Source organism: Rana temporaria, chromosome 2 (genome assembly GCF_905171775.1).
Source record: "Rana temporaria chromosome 2, aRanTem1.1, whole genome shotgun sequence".
NCBI lineage: Eukaryota > Metazoa > Chordata > Amphibia > Anura > Ranidae > Rana > Rana temporaria.
Genome location: NC_053490.1, coordinates 258,836,265 through 258,857,522, shown reverse-complemented (window position 1 = coordinate 258,857,522; position 21,258 = coordinate 258,836,265). Strand labels below are relative to the sequence as shown.

The 21,258-nt window shown below is 47.7% G+C and overlaps 1 protein-coding gene, 3 non-coding genes and 2 pseudogenes across 4 annotated transcripts in view; 2 read left to right on the top strand and 4 right to left on the bottom strand.

Moving 5' to 3' along the window:
* PPM1E (protein phosphatase, Mg2+/Mn2+ dependent 1E) overlaps nucleotides 1–21,258 on the bottom strand; it is a 313,369-nt gene that overhangs the window by 45,543 nt on the left and 246,568 nt on the right. The window lies entirely within an intron of this gene.
* On the top strand, nucleotides 5,377–5,535 carry LOC120929868. Its single transcript, XR_005747533.1, has one exon. It is a non-coding gene; the product is annotated as a U1 spliceosomal RNA (small nuclear RNA).
* LOC120929871 lies at nucleotides 12,714–12,871 on the top strand. Its single transcript, XR_005747536.1, has one exon. It is a non-coding gene; the product is annotated as a U1 spliceosomal RNA (small nuclear RNA).
* Nucleotides 16,441–16,547, bottom strand: LOC120929922 (annotated as a pseudogene).
* On the bottom strand, nucleotides 16,634–16,830 carry LOC120930047 (annotated as a pseudogene).
* On the bottom strand, nucleotides 18,302–18,520 carry LOC120930042. The gene has a single exon (XR_005747575.1). It is a non-coding gene; the product is annotated as a small nucleolar RNA U3 (small nucleolar RNA).

The window sequence follows — 21,258 nt, the reverse complement described above, 5'->3', positions numbered from 1 at the left end:
GGGGTGGCGGGGGGCCCTGTTGGCGCCCTGTTATGTTTGATTGTTATATGTTCTATGACAGTACTGCTAATTTTCTTTATATTGATTGCTCTGATGGTGGGCTGGGGCCCTTCCTCTGGCCGGGTTCTGGCCTGGGTGAACGGTCCGGGACGCCTATGTCTGCTTACTCCTTTTGTGAACTCCCTGGCGGGTTGCTATGGCAACTCTTGATGTCCTCTCCTGGAACACACGGGGCCTAAACTCCACGATCAGGAGATCTCTCGTCTTCCAATTTATTAAGAAGCATAGCCCCCATGTCTGTGTGTTGCAGGAGACGCATCTGGTGGGTAGTAAGACCCTCAGTCTTAAAAAGCCTTGGGTGGGCCACCATTACCATTCCACGTACTCCAACTATGCCAGAGGGGTTAGTGTCCTGGTGCTCAAATCACTCCCTTTTAAACTCCTTGATCTAGTTCTTGACCCGGATGGTAGGTTTGTGCTGGTTCACGCCCTGATTTACAATCTTTCGTGGGTTCTAGTGGGTTTGTATTTGCCCCCTCCTGCCTCCTTGGGGGTCCTGGGAGTACTTGCGGCCAAGGTGGCACAGTTTCCCTGTGACAATGTGGTCCTGATGGGTGATTTCAACCTGGTCCCGGACACTGGTATGGACAGGTTCACCTCATCGGGCACTACTCGCCAGGGATTGGCAGAATGGGCGGACACGTACAGGCTCACGGACGTCTGGCGGTGGAGGAACCCGGAGTCTTCACCTGCCATTCGGCCACCCATAGATCCTTCTCTCGAATTAGCGTACGTGGGGGCGTCGGTCTTGCCCAGGGTGCGCGACATTACCATCCTCCCTCGCGGGATTTCGGATCACGCCCCTCTGCTTCTCTCACTGACTCTGACGACTGACTCGAACAGCACCCTCTGGAGGCTTTCCAGGTTCTGGGTCTCCGACCCGGAGGTGAACCCAGGTTTCATGGCACTCTCCGGGCTTACTGGGCAGACAACCCGGGCACGGCTGCGGAGACCACGGTGTGGGACGCCTTCAAGGCCTCCTCCCGGGGTCACTACCAGTCAATCATTGCGGGGGACCGGAGGGAACGCAGGGCTGAGCTCACTGATGTGGAGGGGGAGGCGGTTAGACAGGAGGCCCTATATGTTCACACCCGGGACCCTCACCACTATTCCCGCCTTCAATCCCTGACGCAACAGGCTGTTCTTTTACAGACGGCCTTGACGCAGAAGAAGCTTCTTCATCAATCCCAACGCATTTTTGAACAGGGGGAACGGACGGGGAGGCTTCTGGCCTGGCTGTCCAGAGAGCAGTCGGGCGTATCCGCCATCGCTCAGGTCAGGGACGGGGAGGGGACCCTCCACTCGACTCCACAGGAGATTAACCAATGTTTTGCTGATTATTACCAACATCTGTATAGCTCCAGGGTGGCGTACGACTTACCCGACCTGTTGAGCTATCTGGAGGAGGTGGACATCCCTGTTCTCACTCCCTCCTCTGTGCGTAAATTAGATGCCCCATTTAAGCTTGAGGAGATACAGGCTGCTTTAAAAATGATGCAGGGGGGCAAGACTCCGGGACCGGATGGTTTCCCGGTCAAATTTTTTAAGGCTTATGAGTCAGATCTGGCCCCTAGGTTAAAATCGCTATTTTCATCGGCCTCGGAGTCGGGAGCGCTCCTGGACTCGATGTGCGAGGCAGTAATTGTGGTAATCCCCAAGGCCGGTAAGGACCCTACCCAGTGCTCATCATACCGTCCCATTTCTCTCCTTAACGTCGACGCGAAGCTCTTTGCAAAGGTCCTGGCCAACAGGCTCAACACTGTTATCACGGCCCTGGTCCACCCAGACCAGACAGGCTTTATGCCAGGTCGTGGTACTGATATTAATCTTCGCCGCTTGCATACCCACCTGGCGTTGGCGGGCCCTGGCGACCTCGGGGTGGTAGTCACGCTCGACGCCGAGAAGGCTTTTGACTCGGTCGAGTGGGGCTATCTCTGGGCGGTTTTGTCGGGGTTTGGTTTTGGACACCGTTTCTTGTCCTGGGTACAAATGTTGTATGCTCACCCTAAGGCGCCTATCCGCACCAACGGGACCCTGTCCGCCTCCTTCTCCTTGGAACGGGGTACCAGGCAGGGCTGCCCACTGTCACCGGCATTATTTGCCTTGGCTTTGGAGCCGTTGGCCGCGCACATCCGACGTGACCCAGGGGTCCGGGGGGTTAGGGTGGGTCCCCTGGAGGAGAAACTGTCACTTTACGCCGACGATGCTTTGCTATACTTGGCGGATGCTTCCGCCTCCCTGCGTAACGCACTTTCGCATTTTGAGAAGTTCGGGCGGTTTTCGGGAGTGCAAATTAATTGGGACAAATCGGTGTTGCTCCCGCTCCACCCCTCGTTGATCCGCGCTGGGTGGAGGAATTCACCTATCTGGGGGTAAGGGTGGGCCTCGAGTTGGGGTCGTACATGGAGAAGAATGCTAGACCATTTGACCAAACGTTGTGCGACGTGGCGTACCCTCCCCCTTTCACCGGTGGGACGGGGGAACCTTATAAAGATGGTGATACTTCCCAAATTGCTATACTTCTTCCGCCAGACCCCTGTCATCATCCCAAAGTCCTTCTTCCGGCGTCTCGACAGTATAGTGATGACGTTTGTGTGGGCGGGTAGTCCTCCCTGGGTTGCTAAACGTATCCTCTATCTTCCCTTGTCCAGGGGTGGGTTGGCCCTCCCAAACTTTCTTGCTTACTACTGGGCGGCGGTCCTGGTGACGGTCCGGTGGTGGTTTTCCCAGCCACGACAGAATCCGGCGGTAACCTTAGAAGCTGCTGTCCTGGGCTCCTACGCTGCCTTATCTAACCTGGTGTTTCGGGGGTGCAGGGCTCATCCCTCCGTCACGGGGCCCATGGCGACTGTTGTTCGGGTGTGGGCTACGTCCAGGGCTCGTATGCTGAAGCCTAACACCGTATCCCTGCACACCCCGCTGTGGGGTAACCCTCTTCTCCCTCACCTGAACACAGTCCCTGACCCGGTGGTCTGGGCTCGGCGAGGTGTCCTTACCCTCCGGCATATTATGCCGGGTGGTGTGGTGATGCCCTTCCAGGAGCTGAGCCGGATCTACAAGGTTCCATCCTCCCTTGGCTTTAGGTACGCACAACTGAGACATGCACTTGCGGCCCAGTTTCCGGAACCGGTTGCGCTTGAGTCGGACTCGATTGAGCGCCTCCTGATTTTGGGTGTTATGGGGAAGCCCCTTTCGTCCCTCTACCTACATTTCACGGTGGCGTATGACATAAACACGGTGGGGGTCCTGGCCAAATGGAGCTCTGATATCCCGGATCTGGACGAGGAGATTTGGGAGGACTGTGTCTCTTCCTTTCTTCCGTCTATGATCGCCCCTAGAGATCGATTCATTCAACTAAAATTTTTGCACGGGGTAAACTATACCCCGCAGAGACTGGCTAAGATTTACCCCTCCACGAGCCCACTGTGCACCAGATGTTTAGGGGACACAGGTTCGTTCCTTCATATCAGGGGTCTCAAACTGGCGGCCCCCCAGCTGTTGCGAAACTACAAGTCCCATCATGCCTCTGCCTGTGGGAGTCATGCTTGTAACTGTCAGCCTTGCAATGCCTCATGGGACTTGTAGTTTCGCAACATCTGGAGGGCCGCCAGTTTGAGACCCCTGCTTCATATGGTATGGTCCTGCCCCAAGCTGGGTCTGTATTGGGGGAGGTGGCGGAGGTCCTCTCGGATCGCTGCGGGGTGGAGCTTGTGCTGGATCCGAAATTGTTCCTCCTTAGTTACCTGGGTGAGGTTGAGGGTGACAGATAGACCAAACTGGGCATCACCTTTGCACTGTTCTATGCCAGAAGGGAGATCCCGCTTTGTTGGCAGGGCACTGAGCTACCCACCGTGTCCTCCTGGCTGGGCACGATCAACAGAGTCCTCCCACTGTATAGGTTAACGTACGAGAGCAGGAACTGCCCAGCAAAATTTGAAAAAATCTGGTCGAAATGGATTGACTCATCTAGCTGAACTGTTGATAGTCCCCCTGTAACGAATTCTGACTGTGCAGCGCTGCAGGCGGCTGTCCCCCCCACCTTCCCCTTCCCCCCCGCCCTTCTCCTCGTGGTCTCCCCCCCTCTACCTCCCTCGCTCCCCGTCTTGGGGGGCGGGGGATGATAATGCGGGGATGGCATCCGGGTGGTGACTCTCTACAGTGAGTGTCCCGAGACTGGCGATTGTCTTGCTTATGATGTATATCCTGTGGTATGTGTCGCTGGCCTATCATCCCACCAGAGCTGTACTATATATATGCTGTTTCGGTATGACTTCATGCAATCATTCTGTTACCTTTGTTGCTTTTGTACTGTCATTGGTTTGTGTGTATGTTTGTTCTCTATCTTCAAAATAAAAAACTTTTACTGTAAAAAAAAATGTTCCATTCATTCTATGTTGTTCGCCCTGACAAAACATTGTGCCACCGTAAGAGGGGTCTGTTCTCACATACTTGGTATAAAAGCCCATGCACGTCAATAAGTAATGACTTATGATCTCGCATTTTCTAGAGAGAGGCATCAAGTCTAATCCCAATCCTTACATGTGATGACTGCATTGCATTTATTTTTTGTTTGTTTTTTTCCCCTGTGTTTATTCATTTTTAGAAATCACACATTTGGCAAAGCTTTTTTCCCCCCATTTACTGTAAGATGTAGGCAACACAAGCTGCAACAGCTGAATTTCATATAAGTTCCTGGATTTTGCAGCCTATGAATGAGCAGGACTGTTTTATAATCTTCTTGGAGAATTGAATTTTGCACAGTATTAATCACTCTTGACATCTGAGATATAATTAACTGCTAGGCGAAGGATAGAAAGAGCAACGAAGAGCTCTTTAAAGAAAATGATAAACGAAAGAATTAGGACCCGTCTGAATTTATTTCCCTCCTTTAATCGTTTGTGGACTCTCAAAACGGAGGCGCACTATTAATATCCACACTCCTGTAAGTCCTCCAAGAATATCATGACAGATTGTGAAACTGAAGTCAATGAAGTTGAAAACAGCTGAACAAAGCAACTCAGTGTCTGTATTAGCAATATGGAGAAGCTAACCGGGTGTATTTATAGAATATGTGCAGAACTCTTTGTCCTGTGAAACTGCATGTACATTCGTTTTGTGTGATAGGGGGCTAAATCAAACATTACAAGGCTATTTTGTCTCCAGGTTGAGTGTTCATAGATTGAATCCCTCAGCCAGTGGCTCCTGCTGCTCTCAATGACTTCAGTGAAGAGGGAGAGGGGGAGCTGCATGTAATTTTTTTTTTTTACCTTAATGCAGAGAATGCTTTATGGTAAAAAGAAAACAAACATTCAGCCTTTACTTACCTGGCAGGGGAGACACCATGATCATGAAGTTGGTTCTCCCAGGGCGAGGCACGGCTATTGCACACTCTAGGCCGTGCTGATCGTGGTTGTCTTCCCTGCCGCTTCTCGGCCTTTTGGCTAGGACTGGGTGTGGTATCTGTCCTCATCAGTTGTCAGCGGAGCGCTGAAGCACCTCCTACATGGGGAGGGTGGATGCAATCCAATGACGTCATTGCACCTGGAAGGATGGTTTCAGCAGGGACTACGCTGTGCTGCCCGACAGAATACTGGGGGCCGGCCCATGGTTGAGTCTGAGCCATCTGAAAGGGTGCTCCTGGTGAGGATGGCTGCTGCGCTTGGTCTTGGTCTTTTTGCCGAGTTCTAGTCTGGCCTTCTGGCTGGCTGGTGTAGAGCCATGCAAATCCGCTGGGTTGACGGAGGGTCTGGAGGGGCTAGTATTGGTGGAGGCTGTTACCTGAGCGGCAGTTCTCCCCATGAAAACCTTGAAGGGCTCTCTAGCTAGCAGGGGTGGAGGGCTGCACTGGCCGGTCAGGGGGTCGGATATGGAACGAAAAGCCTATGGTGCATGTGCCCCTGGAGTGGCAGTCCAGGGGTATCTGAAGATCACTGTGTGTGAGGGACACATTGATTTAAGATACCACGGTCACTGCACCAGATACACACTTTTTTTTAGCACCTGCCTCCTGGGCCGGGCATTTTGGTTAGGACCGGAGGAATTTTTTATTCCTGGCCGGAGGGCCTGGTCATTGTTAAACACAATGATCACTTTGCGACGTCATTTGCCGTAATGCACGTCGGGAAAGTTTCCCGACAAGGCATGTGCTCTACGATCGGCACGGGAACGCGCCTAATTTAAATGATTCCCGCCCCCTACGGGATCATTTAAATTGCGCGCGCTAGCGCCAGGCATTTTGCTGGGGCGCCCGCGCAATTTACGGAGCTTCTGCTCCGTGAATCAAGGGCAGCGCAGCAAATTTGCGGGGGCGAGGGGCAAAAACGTTGCCCTGCGCCTCCGTAAATAATGCGCAATTACACCTGAATCTGGGCCACTGACTGCAACATGCAGCCTTTGTTTACATGTGCGAATAACGTGATTGATCACAGTGATAACATAGCTCTAGGGGGAGCGAAAAAGCGGTTTTAAAACTGCCTCCCACCCTCAGGAGTAAGCTGTCTGGCTGTTGTAAATAAGCAGTTAAAGTGGATAAAGCAGTAATAAACCAATTTTTCTATAAGCCAAAAAGTAGTCCATATTAATAAATAACACAAAGAGAAAGCAAGGAATCTTATTGACAACATTGGGATATATATATCCTTCTTTAATGGGATTGGGATCACAGTTCAGTTCACTGACAAAATGAATGTTTAGTTTCTGGGCATTGGCACATTTCATGAATTCGGGAATTTGAATACTAAACTTGGAGTGTTTATGCTTTTAGTAAAGGACATAGATATAAGTCACTGAGTACATTGACATTTAATTGGGAGCAATGTCTCATGTAATTAATTGGGATATTGCCATGTCTAATTAGACGTGTCATTAAGTAATGACATGTAATTCTGGTATTGACCTATTTAAATACGGTGATAATGACTCGTTAAAGCTGAAGTTTAATATACGCATAGAATACCTTCCCTTGTTTCCCTGACCAACATGGAATTCTAATTTTTTAATCGAATAATTTTTATCTCAAGAAATATCTGCCTTAAGACACAGTGACGTTCCAGGCCATGACCATAAAATCAGACTTTGTAAATGCCTGGCATGAACCAAACCCCTTTCTCAGGGACTGCACTTATTACTCTGCTGTACATGACCTATACACGCATATAGACCATGTCTGGTACCAGCAATCTTTCCTCCCAGAGCTTTCAATAGCTAAAATATTTTCTGTACCGTAGTCTGACCACAATCCTTTCATCCTTTCATACTACAGTGCTGCTCCACATAGGCCCCAAACAACCTGGTCCCTCAATGACTTGCTACCAACTCATCCAGAAATCCTAGACAAACTTAAATTAACCACCACAGTACCCCAATTAAAGTGATTCTAAACGTTAAATTTTTTTCTTCTTTAAAATAAACATATTATACTTGCTCTGCTCAATAGTTTTGTACAGAACAGCCCTGATCCTTTTCTTCTTGGGTCCCCTGGGGCTCTCTTGGCTCCTCCTTCCACCAAGTGCCCCATAGCAAGCAGCTGTCTATGTCTATTGACACAGACAGCGGGACTCCTCCCCTCATTCCTTTGTCACTGGCTGTAATTGGCAGGAGCCAATAGCTCCTGTTGCTGTCTCTGAGCCAATAAGGAGAAAGAGAGCAGACAGAGCCTCTGTAATTTGTGTACATTGCTAGAACCACTTTACACCAGGGGTTCGGCACCCTTTATTTTTTTAGTAGAGCAGGGGACAGCATCAGTAGGGCAGTGGATGGTGTGTGGGCAGTGGACATGTTAGTAGGGCAGTGGATTGTTTCGGTCAGAGCAGTGGACGGTGTCAGTAGGGAGGTAAACCATATCAGTAGTTGTTTATTTTTATTTTTTATTTTAGCAGCCCTTTCGGAGGGGGGGGGGGGGGGTTAGTGAAATATCAGTGATGTTTCACTTTTGAGACAGAAAAAGGAGATTGAGCAAACAGTCCTCAATCTACATCTCTGCAGCCTCAGTTACACAGAATGAAAGAACAGGAAGCGCTCTGCACAGTCTCCATGTTTATTCACAAACTGATGCATAGGAAACTTCAGTTATGAATGAACATGGTGAGTCATTGGTACCAATCACTGTGTTATTTAAGAAAAGGAAGGGGTCAGTAAATGTCATTTACCGGCCCCTTTTCTATGCTCCCAACCTAGAAACAATCCCACACAGCAGCCCCGTGGGAGAGGAGAGGAGAGGAGGGAAGGGGAAGCAGGCAGGGGCGTACTGACCATTCGGTCATTCGGGCACTGCCCGAGGGCCCCATGCCACTAGGGGGGCCCCATCAGGGTTGCCAGCCTCAGTAAAACTAGGGACAGTATGTAAATATCTGTGTTTTTTTTAACATCTGTCACTGAAATGTCCCTTGCCGACATCCTTTTGGTCTAAAAATCCCAGGATTATAGCTGTCCCGCCTCTCCAGTACCTTCTCAGTGTGTGTATGTATACTGTGTGTGTCTGTATGTGTATCTCTTATTGCCCGGGGGCCCCATAATCTCCTATTGCCCAGGGCCCCATAAGTTGTTAGTCCGCCCCTGGAAGCAGGCATTGCTGCGGGGGGAGGGGGACCAAGGGAGCACACCGGGGGGGCTAGGCAGCAGAAGGAAGGGGAACCTAGACAGGAGAGGCAGCATTTACTGGAACCGATCCCCTGCATTTTCCTCCTTCAGCAGCTGAATGCCAGCGGGAGGGTGAGGACAAGAGGATGGCTTTCAGCTTCTGTGGCAGGAAAACACAGGGGATCAGTTCCTGTAGATGCCGCCTCTGCTCCTGTGCAGGTTTTGGGGGTCTGCAAGGAAAGAATGCGATCTACCTGTCACCTGCCTGTGAAACAACAGGTTGCCGACCCCTATCTTAAACATTAACTCCTTGTCTGTCTCCCTGTCTGTCATGGTGTGTAAAGCATATAAGACAGTACTTCGGGGCCGCTTAATCCAAATCGTCTCTCAACACGGTAAACTGGAACTCGAATCAGAATTCTAGTGAGTCTCTCAATTACACAAAACTAATCAAAGCCTTCATAATTCTAACCACTTAGATAAGATTAAGACAAAATTAAAGCCGGCCTAACTTATATTGCGGAAAAAAAAAAAAAACTTTACACACAAAGCAACATAACACTGTGCTAGAAAAATTCCTGCGTTGCTTTAAACAGAAAGCACTCCCTATTACCTTTTAACTGGCCGAGTAGACTCACCTCAGTCCATAGGTGTGCGCAGACCATGGCATTAGGGTGTGCACCCAAAGCTCAAACACACATGTATAGTATAATTATATATATACACTTTTAAGACAGAGACTGCCCAGTCCCTTCTTTTGCAGGGAATCTTTGCAGCACAGCGTGATTAGGGTGTGCCCAGGAACTATGCCTCAGTCTAAATAGTTCTCGAACTTCAGTGCCTGTTGTCTCAGCTCTATGCCTCCCCTGCCCCCTTTCCTGTTGGCAGAGCAGAAAAATAATTTCAACGCTTCCAACTTCTCAGAACACATAGGCCTTGTACACATGACCGAACATGTCTGCTGAAACTGGTCCGCGGACCAGTTTCAGCAGACATGTTCGGTCGTGTGTACGGCCGACCAGACAGGTTTCCAGCGGACATTTGTCCAGCCGACCGTTTTGCAGCGGACAAATGTTTCTTAGCATGCTAAGAAACATGTCTGCTGGAAGATAGTCCGTCGGACATGTTTGGTCGTCTGTACAGACTCACCGTACATGTCCGATCGGCCGCCATCCCTCGCATGCATCAAAGTGATTTGACGCATGCGTGGAAGCTTTGAACTTCCAGGGCCGCCCACGTCGCAGCGACGGCGCGGCCACGTCCCCGCGTATTGTTTACGCGCGGATTTCTGTCTGATGGTGTGTACAACCATCAGACAGAAATCTCCGGGCGGACATGTCCGCTGAAAACGGTCCGGCGGACCGTTTTCAGCGAACAGTCCGCCCGTCTGTACGAGGCCTAAGAGAAAGATCAGGAGGATGCAGGATTGACCCATATTGTTGTTTTATATGTAGTTGTTATTTATGTGTATGAAATGTTGAATTCATTTTAAATGTGAACTTTTTTTTGTAAGCTTATTGGCAATGAAATGTAAATTACATCTGTGTTTTAAAAAAATTGAATAAAAACAAATTGAAAATAAAAGAACACTAAAGAATTGTATAGAAGTCCTTGTAGCCAAGTAAAAAAAAGAAAGGGAAGAGGCGCCTCTAAGTGTAGATGTTTAAAAACAATTTAATAAACAGGTTAGTACAGGCAACTCACATTTGGTGATGTTGAAATAGGCATTGTACAAAATCCATAAGGAGAAGTCATCAGGTCAGTCCATCTGCTCCTTTGTCTGCTGGGGCGCTGTGCTGCATGAAGGCATCATTCACCGTAGTATGTTGGTAATAGCCGGCGGCGGTGGGGGAGCTTTAGAGCAAGGCTTAGGTGTAGAAGATCACAGCAGTCGAGGGGCAGTGACGTCACCGGCGTGTGACGCGTTTCGGAGCGGGCGTACTGCGTGTGTTGCGGCAGTCGCGCACCTTTGTCAAGCTTGTAGCCAAGTCAACTAATTCATAAAGACAATGTAAAAACAGGTTTTCAGACTATCCCGATCATCTTCATCTGTGGACAAAGAACCTCTCGCTGCTGCAATCCTAGTGAACAGTTTGATTGCGGGTCTTGAGTTCACAGACACTCATCACAAAGTCGCGCTATTCACAGGTTAACAGTATATTAAATAATTCCATTCTCCACCTTAACTCACCAAACCTCTTTAATTATTTTTTTTTTGAAAAGGCCATGGCGTGTGAAACACACCCAAAAACTCCACCCGGTGCCAAAAAAATGTGCACACACATAAAGAGTGAAACACAAAAACGTGCAACGGGTGTTACACTTGTCCTCCATAAAGAAGGACCTAACCCTGATCCCCCGGGGTGTTAGGCTCCAGACAGGGAGACTGAGGTACTTCACATGGTCTGTACAGCCGAAGCCAGACAAACCCCATTCTTTGGAGGGTCTGCCGAAACAGAACCCACCCAAGTACCACCCAAGAGCAGGCAAACTAAGCCAGAAGGCCATGTCCACCCACTCCCAAGACGTTCAGGGTAGGCCCGAGGACCTACACCCTATTAATCACTCGTGACAAACATGTAACCAACCAAACAAAAAAAATACAAAAAAGTGACGAACACGGGGGTAAACAAACAATAAGAAAGTGGGGGAGAAGGAAGGTGAGAGTGAGTGAAAGTGGCCATCATGCAATACGATGGCCGGCCCTCCGGCCAGGAATCAAAAATTCCTTTGGTCCCAGCCAAAAGACTCGGCCCTAGAGGCAGGTGCTAAAAAAGTGTGTATGGTGAAGTGACCGTGGTGCCAAAATTCAAAAGTGTTGAGAGGAACACAAGTGCAATTATGGCACCCCTGAACTGCCACTCCAGGGGCACAATCTTTTTTTTTTTTTTTAAAGCTTTATTTAAACTTACACATTATATAAATAGTCATATTACATTACATTTGAAGAAAAAAAAAATATTCACAAAGATTTGTACAATGCCATTTTACATACTTTTCCCATATCGTTTTTGGAAATCAAATTATAAACTGGCAAACCAACATTTCCATTTAGTATGTTTCCAGTTAAGCTCTGCCTTTTCTTCTCCCATTTGTTTTTGATCCAGAAAAAATGCAAATTCACATTTAGAAATTACAATTTGCATGCCTTGCTAATCGGTATGACTTCTTTTTTAAAAACTAAAATGTTACGGACATCTCATAAAACTTTAAGTATGCAAAAGAAAATCCATGCCATTCTTGTTTTGTACTTATTCTTAATTTTCAGTGCTGTGTTAAACAAAAAATAATCTAGACATGTCACCCCGCTACTTCTGCCAGAAATGGCTTAAAGTTATGCCTGACTTTGGACGCAAATTCATAGTTCCAGAACAAATGTTTTACAGTTTCTCTCCCCCCACAATCGGATCCAGGGCATTGCTCTGTTGCAGTAAGGTGTCTGGATTCCAAGAAATTTCTGGTTGGCAAAAATTTGTGTAAGCCCATCTATACAATGTCCCACTGTCTTTTTGTGACCCCTTTCACCTGTACTTTTTTCCACACTAAACTGCTTTGACTAGAGTTTAATCCCGATATAGGTGACACCAGTTCATCCCTTCTTAACCAGTTCTTGAGAAATTGTTTGTTCCCCATCTTTTCTCCTACCTAGTTCATCCAACTGATTTACTTCTTTAAATTTCTTGAGAATTGAGTAAAATGGAGGTACCACTAGTGCATATGGTTTAGTTAGATCTTTTTGAACTAGTCCCCATTTTATGAACCACCAACCTACTAAGGCCCGGATTCACGTAGAATCGCGTATCTTTGTGCGGGCGTAACGTATCCTATTTACGTTACGCCTCCGCAACTTTTACAGGCAAGTGCCGTATTCTCGAAACGAAAGTTGCGGCGGCGTAGCGTAAATAGGCCGACGTGAACGTAAATGATGCCCAGCCCTATTCGCGAACGACTTATGCAAACAACGTAAAAGCCTAATGTAAACAGCGTATCTGTACTGCGTCGGCCGGGCGTACGTTCGTGAATTCGTGTATCTTGCTCATTTGCATATTCAACGCTGCAAACAACGGAAGCGCCACCTACTTACCTGGCAGGGGAGACACCATGATCATGAAGGTGGTTCTCCCAGGGCGAGGCACGGCTATTGCACACTCTAGGCCGTGCTGATCGTGGTTGTCTTCCCTGCCGCTTCTCGGCCTTTTGGCTGGGACTGGTGTGGTATCTGTCCTTATCAGTTGTCAGCGGAGCGCTGAAGCACCTCCTACATGGGGAGGGTGGATGCAATCCAATGACGTCATTGCACCTGGAAGGATGGTTTCAGCAGGGACTACGCTGTGCTGCCCGACAGAATACTGGGGGCCGGCCCATGGTTGAGTCTGAACCATCTGGAAGGGTGCTCCTGGTGAGGATGGGTGCTGCGCTTGGTCTTGGTCTTTTTGCCGAGTTCTAGTCTGGCCTTCTGGCTGGCTGGTGTAAGTGCTATCTCTGTCAGCGATCCGGTTGGAGGAGCTGGTAATGCCCTGTGGTAGGACGGGGTAGAGCCATGCAAATCCGCTGGGTTGACGGAGGGTCTGGAGGGGCTAGTATTGGTGGAGGCTGTTACCTGAGCGGCAGTTCTCCCCAAGAAAACCTTGAAGGGCTCTCTAGCTGGCAGGGGTGGAGGGCTGCACTGGCCGGTCGGGGGGTCGGATATGGAACGAAAAGCCTATGGTGCATGTGCCCCTGGAGTGGCAGTCCAGGGGTATCTGAAGATCACTGTGTGTGAGGGACACATTGATTTAAGATACCACGGTCACTGCACCAGATACACGCTTTTTTTTAGCACCTGCCTCCTGGGCCGGGCCTTTTGGCTAGGACCGGAGGAATTTTTTTATTCCTGGCCGGAGGGCCTGGTCATTGTTTCACCACAATGGCCACTTCTTTCACTCTCCTCTCCACTATCCCTTCCCCCACTTTATTTTATTTAAGCCTGTGTTTGTCACTTTTTTGTCTTTTTTTTGTTGTGCACGTTTTGTCACTGTGTGATTAGTAGGGTGCGGGTCCTCGGGCCAGCCCTGAACGTTTTGGGAGTGGGTGGACATGGCCTTCTGGCTTAGTTCGCCTGCTCTCATGGGGTCTCCCTTCGGGGGAGCCCCACCTAGTACTGGGAGGGTTCTGTTTCGGCAGTCCCTCCGAGGAAGTTGGGTCCGTGTCGGCTTCGGGTTGCTCGGACCACAGTACCTCAGTCCCCGTCTGGGGCCTAACGCCCCGGGGGATCAGGGTTTGGGTCCCTCTTCACAGGAGGACCACTTGACGTTGCACCCGTCTGCACGTTTTTGTGAACACTCTTTATGTGTGTGCACATTTTTTCTGCACCGGGTGGAGTTTTTTGGGTGTGTTCACACGCCATAGGCTTTTAAAAAAAAAAAAATCTTTTCTCCTACCTAGTTCATCCAACTGATTTACTTCTTTAAATTTCTTGAGAATTGAGTAAAATGGAGGTACCACTAGTGCATATGGTTTAGTTAGATCTTTTTGAACTAGTCCCCATTTTATGAACCACCAACCTACTAAGGCCTGGATTCACGTAGAATCGCGTATCTTTGTGCGGGCGTAACGTATCCTATTTACGTTACGCCTCCGCAACTTTTACAGGCAAGTGCCGTATTCTCAAACGAAAGTTGCGGCGGCGTAGCGTAAATAGGCCGACGTGAACGTAAATGACGCCCAGCCCTATTCGCGAACGACTTACGCAAACAACGTAAAAGCCTAATGTAAACAGCGTATCTGTACTGCGTCGGCCGGGCGTACGTTCGTGAATTCGTGTATCTTGCTCATTTGCATATTCAACGCTGCAAACAACGGAAGCGCCACCTAGCGGCCAGCGTAAATATGCAGTTAAGATCCGACGGCGTAAGAGACTTACGCCGGTCGGATCTAATAGAAATCTATGCGTAACTGATTCTAAGAATCAGGCGCATATATACGACCACTCAGACTCAGAGATACGACGGCGTATCTGGAGATACGCCGTCGTATCTCCTTTGAGAATCTGGGCCTAAATATCTTATCATAATTGCTGTCTGATCACCCTCTTTCAACATTGTGAGAATAAGGCACCAGTAGTGCAAGTGTATAAAATTACTTATATTCGGGAAATCAAAACCACCATTAGATTGTATCAGTATTATTTTATAGCGGGATAAGCGCTCCATTTTAGATCCCCCAAAAAAATAAGAAAATTTGTCTTGTGATCCTTTGTAGCCACAAATCTAAAGGTGGGAACACTAGTGCGGTATACAGTAACAGGGGTAGTATAATTGCTTTTACAACTAAAGTCTTCCCAAACAATGTAAGTTCTCTTAATTTCCATAGGTTCAGCTTCCTATTTATGTTAGCAGACAAGTCCTTTAAACTCGTCTCACCTTTCAAATCCCTATAAAATGTTAAGCCTAAAACCTTTTTTTTTTCCTTCACAAAAGGGATACCTTCTGTCTGGACTTCAACCTCCCTCCCCAGGCTACATAGACTGCTTTTACTCCAATTAACTGCCATTTCTGATGTTGAACAAAAGATTTTAACATGTAAATTGGCTCTATTCAGCTCTTGTTGTGTCTGCCCCAAGAAGACAAGATCATCCATATAAGCCATGGCTTTAACCCTTTGTCCACCACTCCCTGGAACAAACATACCTCTAAACAGTTTGTCTTTTTGAACATTTTTCAATAGCGGTTCGATAACACTTATAAAAGAGTGATTGTTTTATTGGGTCTTAATAATAGAGCATATTGTACAATGAGGCAGGGTTTCATCACTCTAATATATAAAAAAAGGTCACAAGAGAGATCTTAAAAACTGGCGACCAATAACACTGCTTAACATAGTCTACAAGGTGATTGCTAAAATATTTGCAAATCGCATTAGAGGGGTAGTGAAAGACATGGTAGGGCCTGAACAGACATGCACTGTACCAGGCAGGAGGATCTCAGATAACCTTATTCTCTCTTACGTGACCTGATTTATTACGCCCAAATAAATAACCAGCCAATTGTAATTGAAAGTATAGATCTGATGAAGGCCTTTGATACAGTATCGCACACTTTTCTTTATGAAGTTATGCGTAAGATGGGTATCCCTGCAAACCTCCTGTCAGTAATTAAAGGTCTTTATAGTGGAATAACAAGTCAGATTCTCATAAATGGGAAAATAAGTCAAAGCTTCATAATTAAATCGGGAGTAAGACAGAGCTATCCTCCTTCCCCCTTGGTTTTTATAAGTGTTTTTTTTTTTGGCGTGTGTAACACACCCAAAAACTTCAGTGACCATGGTACCAGTCAAATCAAAGTGACCCTCACTCACAGTGATTCTTCCGGTACCCCTGGGCTCCAACTCCAGGGGAACATGCACCATAGGCTTTTCGTTCCAAATCCAACCCCCCGACCGGCCAGTGAAGCCCTCCACCCCTGCCAGATAGAGAGCCCTTCAAGGTTTTCTTAGTAAGAACTGCCGCTCCAGTTAGCAGCCTCCACCAATACTAGCCCTTCCAGACCCCCCGTCAACCCGGTGGATTTGCATGGTCTTACCCCGTCCACTCTCAAGGCAGTACCAGCTCCTCCTACCAGATCTCTGACAGGGACAGCACTTACACCGGCCAGCCAGAAGGCCGGACTAGAACTCCGCAAAAAGACTAGACCAAGTGCAGCCACCCATCCTCACCAGGAGCACCTTTCCAGATGGCTCAGACGCAACCATAGGCCGGCCCCCAGTATCTGTCGGGCAGCACGGCGTAGTCCCTGCTGAAACCATCCTTCCAGGTGCAATGACGTCATTGGATTGCATCCACCCTCCCCATGTAGGAGGTGATTCAGCCCTCCTCTGACAACTGATAAGAACAGATACTACACTTGATCTTAGCCAAAAGGCTGAGAAGCGATCCAATATAACAATCACTCTTCTAGACACCTTCTGGGGGACATATTTCACTGTACAATATGCTCTATTATTTAGATCCAACAAAACAATCACTCAGCTTGTGTTTCTTTCCTCCTTGCCTTTAAAATAAAAGCAGAGAACGGTCATCAACAACTAACAGCAGCTACAATTAGAAGCAGCACTGTAAGCCCACTTCACGCTCAGAAAGAAACACTAACACTCTTCATCGTGATTGGTGAGTTTGTACACTTTAGAGCACATTTTCTTTTTTTTTTTTTTTGAAAAGCCTATGGCGTGTGAACACACCCAAAAAACTCCACCCGGTGCAGAAAAAATGTGCACACACATAAAGAGTGTTCACAAAAACGTGCAGACGGGTGCAACGTCAAGTGGTCCTCCTGTGAAGAGGGACCCAAACCCTGATTCCCCGGGGCGTTAGGCTCCAGACAGGGACTGAGGTACTGTGGTCCGAGCAACCGAAGCCGACACGGACCCAACTTCCTCGGAGGGACTGCCGAAACAGAACCCTCCCAGTACTAGGTGGGGCTCCCCCGAAGGGAGACCCCATGAGAGCAGGCGAACTAAGCCAGAAGGCCATGTCCACCCACTCCCAAGACGTTCAGGGCTGGCCCGAGGACCCGCACCCTACTAATCACACAGTGACAAAACGTGCACAACAAAAAAAGACAAAAAAGTGACAAACACAGGCTTAAATAAAATAAAGTGGGGGAAGGGATAGTGGAGAGTGAAAGAAGTGGCCATTGTGGTGAAACAATGACCAGGCCCTCCGGCCAGGAATAAAAAATTCCTCCTGTCCTAGCCAAAAGGCCCGGCCCAGGAGGCAGGTGCTAAAAAAAAGCGTGTATCTGGTGCAGTGACCGTGGTATCTTAAATCAATGTGTCCCTCACACACAGTGATCTTCAGATACCCCTGGACTGCCACTCCAGGGGCACATTTTTTTTTTCTGTTGAAAAGCCTGTGGCGTGCACATGCACCATAGGCTTTTCGTTGCATATCCGACCCCCCGACCGGCCAGTGCAGCCCTCCACCCCTGCCAGCTAGAGAGCCCTTCAAGGTTTTCTTGGGGAGAACTGCCGCTTAGGTAACAGCCTCCACCAATACTAGCCCCTCCAGACCCTCCGTCAACCCAGCGGATTTGCATGGCTCTGCCCCGTCCTACCACAGGGCATTACCAGCTCCTCCAACCGGATCGCTGACAGAGATAGCACTTACACCAGCCAGCCAGAAGGCCAGACTAGAACTCGGCAAAAAGACCAACACCAAGCACAGCACCCATCCTCACCAGGAGCACCCTTCCAGATGGCTCAGACTCAACCATGGGCCGGCCCCCAGTATTTTGTCGGGCAGCACAGCGTAGTCCCTGCTGAAACCATCCTTCCAGGTGCAATGACGTCATTGGATTGCATCCACCCTCCCCCTTGGGAGGTGCTTCAGCGCTCCTCTGACAATTGATAAGAACAGATACCACACTCGATCTTAGCCAAAAGGTCGAGAAGCGACGGCCACACTGTTTTAAAAAAAAAAAAAAAGTTAGTATAGGAATCTATGGGTAATGAAGACATTAGCAAATTTCGAAATAACCATTTCTGCTTTTAATAATTTAGGCAGAAACCAGAAAATCTCACTCTGCTACCTGGAGAAGAGACATCAAAAAGCACGTACTATTTGCATGTATATGCTTTTAGACAACTGGGGGATGTACAATATACTCTATTTTTTAGACCCAATAAAACAATCACTCAGCTTGTGTTTCTTTCCTCCTAGCCTTTAAAATAAAAGCAGAGAACGGTCATCAACAACTAACAGCAGCTACAATTAGAAGCAGCACTGTAAGCCCACTTCGCGCTCAGAAAGCAACACTAACACTCTTCATCGTGATTGGTGAGTTTGTACACTTTAGAGCACATTTCGACAGTCAAAAACTATAGAAATGATCCCTGAAAGTATAGTCTTAACCAGATACTGTGTTGTTTAAAGGCCACATGTTACGAGCACCCCTTACAAGTTGTAGTGACCTTTAACATACATAAAAAAATATATATGAATCACTCAAAAAAGTTACCAATACCATTCCCAAACACTAAACTGTTTTCTGAAATGTGTTATGTGTGTTCCTAATTACATAACATGTCTCTTTCTATGTATTTACTTACACTCTGATTTCAATTATCTAGCTTACAAGTCTTTCAGTCACAACATTTGCATATCTGGCAACCCTTAACCAATTGAAGTTTATCCCGCCTCCTGTAGCTCTTACTAACTTTTTTTGTTACAAGTCCGGAGAACCTCAACTGCTTAACAATTAGATACACTTTACTTTCCTAACAAAACAGTTTACCTTTGTTGCTGATAAATGCTAGATTTAAAAAGTTCTTTAAATACCTAATAATCTACCATTTACATGACTAGCTGGTTAACAATTTATATAAACAAAAACAAACTGCAATATAAAAAAAAAATTAAAACATTACAAAATTAAGGTTTAAAGACTTATTAGCTGTATAAGAAAATATGTTAAACTATTGACTAGATATAAAAAAAATTATGTACATTGCCATAAACAATGAAACAAAAGGAGAATTAAAATCACCATGTAATTTGGTAATTTTCAATGATTAAAAAACAAATTACGAGCCCAATTTTTTTATGAGCCCAAGTGAACAAAAAAAAGTGCACAAGGGTAGTAAATAGGGAGTGACCAGACCTCTTTATTTTTTTTAAAAGCCCATGGCGTATGAAACACACCCAAAAACTCCAGCCAGGGCCAAAAAAATGTGCACACACATAAAGAGTGAAACACGAAAATGTGCAACGGGTGTTACGTTTGTCCTCCATAAAGAAGGACCTGACCCTGATCCCACGGGGCGTTAGACAGACGGACCCCATTCTTTGGAGGGTCTGCCGAAACAGAACCCACCCAAGTACTAGGTGGGGCTCCCCCAAAGGGAGACCCCATGAGAGCAGGCGAACTAAGCCAGAAGGCCATGTCCACCCACCCCCAAGACGTTCAGGGCAGGCCCGAGGACCTACACCCTACTGATCACACTGTGACAAAACGTGACACCAAACAAAAAGATACAAAAAAGTGACAAACAAGGGATATATAAAAAGAAAGTGGGGGAGAAGGAAGATGAGGGAGAGTGAAAAGTGACCATCGTGCAATACGATGGCCGGCCCTCTGGCCCCGGAATCAAAAATTCCTCTGGTCCCAGCCAAAAGACTCGGCCCTAAAGGCAGGTGCTAAAAAAGTGTGTATGGTGAAGTGACCCTGGTGCCAAAATGCAAAAGTGTTGAGAGGAACACAAGTGCAATTATGGTACCCCTGAACTGCCACTCCTCTTTAATTTTTCTATTGAAAAGCCTGTGGCGTGCAAAACACACCCAAAAACTCCACCCGGTGCAGAAAAAATGTGCACACACATAAAGAGTGAAACACAAAAACGTGCAACGGGTGCTATGTCAAACGGTCCTCCTCACGAAGGACCTGACCCTGATCCCCCGGGGCGTTAGGCTCCAGACGGGGACTGAGGTACTCAAGTGGTCCGAGCAGCGGAAGCCGACACGGACCCAATTTCTTGGAGGGTCTGCAGAAACAGAACCCTCCCAGTACTAGGTGGGGCTCCATGAGAGCAGGCGAACTAAGCCAGAAGGCCATGTCCACCCACTCCCAAGACGTTCAGGGCTGGCCCGAGGACCGGCACCCTACTAATCACATGTTACAAACGTGAAACACCAAACAAAAAAAGACATAAAAGTGACGCACACAGGGATAAGTAAAAAGAGAGTGGGGGAGAAGGAAGATGGGAGAGTGAGTAGAAAGTGACCATCGTGCAATACAATGGCCGGCCCCCCGGCCAGGAAACAAAAATTCCTCTGGTCCCAGCCAAAAGGTCCAGCCCTAGAGGCAGGTGGTAAAAAAGTGTAGTAGAGATGTGACCAAGGTGCCATACTTGTAAGTGCCCTCTCAAACACTTGTGCAAATACGGCACCCCTGGACTGCCACTCCAGTTATTTAAGTTTATTTTGCAAAGAAAATATACAAAAAACAAATACTTCAACAGGGTACATTGCACTCTGTACTGCGACGCAGCGCATAAATACACTACATAACAATACAGTTCCGAGCATACAAATAAATTACATTCATTCATCCTGCGGTATGATGCCCGATGTGTTTTGCGCAGAGTAATATAACTCATCACATTATGCAAGATGCTGCATTACCCTGAAAGCAATACTTCAACAACGTGTCATAAAATTTCAAGTCATTATACTGTCAAAATAGCATTCAACTGGGCAACGGGTATGATGGGGGGGGTGTGATGGGGGGGGGGAGGAGGTGGGGTAGGGTAGGGAAGAAAGAGTTCACAGGCCCGAAGCTTTATTGAACTGCCAGTGGATACAAACAGGTGGGAGAGGGGGTTGGAAGGGAAAATCTTCAGACGTCCTCTTCCTCCTTAAAGTCCATCAAGGAATAGTCTCTCCACTCCAGGGGCACTATCTCCACAGGCTTTTCAACGGACCCTGGCCTACAGCTCGGACAAGCAGCACCGATCTCAGCCAGGAAGGTAGGAGCTCTGAGAGATTGGGGAGAGCCCACGCCAGTAGGCTACTCCCACTACTCCCATCCCTCCCTCCTAATCACGTTCGGGAAATACTAACTGCTCCCCCGGTGGGAAGGAGGAGCTAGT